This window comes from Mus pahari, chromosome X (assembly GCF_900095145.1).
Source record: "Mus pahari chromosome X, PAHARI_EIJ_v1.1, whole genome shotgun sequence".
Classification (NCBI taxonomy): Eukaryota; Metazoa; Chordata; class Mammalia; order Rodentia; family Muridae; genus Mus; species Mus pahari.
Window position 1 is genome coordinate 30,852,392 of NC_034613.1, and position 1,478 is coordinate 30,853,869.

Sequence of the window (1,478 nt, forward strand, 5' to 3'; positions counted from 1 at the left end):
GAGAGGGAGAGGGAGAGGGAGAGGGAGAGGGAGAAAGGAGAAGAGGAGAGGGTGAGAGTGAAGAGGAGGGTAAGCGAAAGGGAGTGGGCGAGAGAGAACTGGAATGACTTGGGCTTTTGAACTCTCAAAACCTTAGAAAGCACCCTAGTAACACTCCTCCACCAACAAGGCCATGCAAAGAGTACACATGTGATGACCCATGGCTTCAGCCACCTATGTAGCAGAGGATGGCTTGTCAGGCATCAGTGGGAGGAGAGGCCCTTGGTCCTGTGAAGGCTTGATGCTCCAGTATATGGGAATGCCAGGTTGGGGAGGCAGGAGTGGGTGGGTGGGTGAGGGAGCACCCTCATAGAAGCAGGGGGAGGGAGGATGGGATAGGGGGTTTCCAGAAGGGAGCCCAGGAAAGGGGATAACATTTGAAATACAAATAAATAAAATACCCAATAAAAAGACTATACAACAACAAAAATCCCCAGTGTTCATACAAGTATGACCCTCCTTGACTGAGTTTAATAAAATTTATCTTGAGAAAATCTAGATGGTGAACTTTGTACATGTACACATGCAGCACAACACACATACATAAACACACACACACACACACACACACCAGAGGAAGTGGGGAAGAGAAGAGAGGGAGTGGGAGGAAGCAGGAGAAAGAGAGAGCAGGAATGAAAAGAGAGAGAGACAGAAAGACAGAGACAGAGAAAGAGACAGAGGAAGGGAAGGAGGGAGGGGAGGGATGGGAAAGGGAGAAGATAGGGGAAACTCAGTATAACCTTGTTCAATAAATTCCTAAACTGAGATAAATGCCCATGTTTGAGGGCCATTCAAATGACAAAAACAGAAAGAAAAAACAAACAAATGAATTTTGAACAATGTTAAAACAGGGACCAGATAGATATCTCAGTGATTAAGAGCATTCATTGCTCTTGAAGAGGACAGTAGTTCATTTGCTACCACTCACAACAGGTGGGTTACAATCACCTGTCATTCCTGTTCCAACACCTTCTTCTGGCCTCTGTATGCACTTGTACTTTTGGTAACATTAACTCCTGGAAGTACATACATAGATAAATAATAAAATCTATTAAAACACAGAAAAGTTAGATTTCCATGTCAAACGAAGAAAAGTTTATTGTGGAAGGAACTACTCAATTTGGAACACACTTTATATTTTGCAATTCTAGTATAAAATTGACCATTCTACAATGATGCTAACAACCCATCTCTTCTTATATGTTCCACAGCCACTCCAGTGAATTAATGAAGGTGGTTTTGTGTCCTGACCCGCGGGACACTTTATTCCATGGTCCTTGAGGGGGATCACAAACCTAGAGAGAAATGGGAATAAAGAAAGAGACGGAGACCATGCATGTTTGTCATAGTCTCTTTTACTAAGGGGAAATACTCAGGTTATATACAATTTGGAGAGGGGTTGGGGGAGTGATCAAAGGTATACAGTGAGAGAAATAATT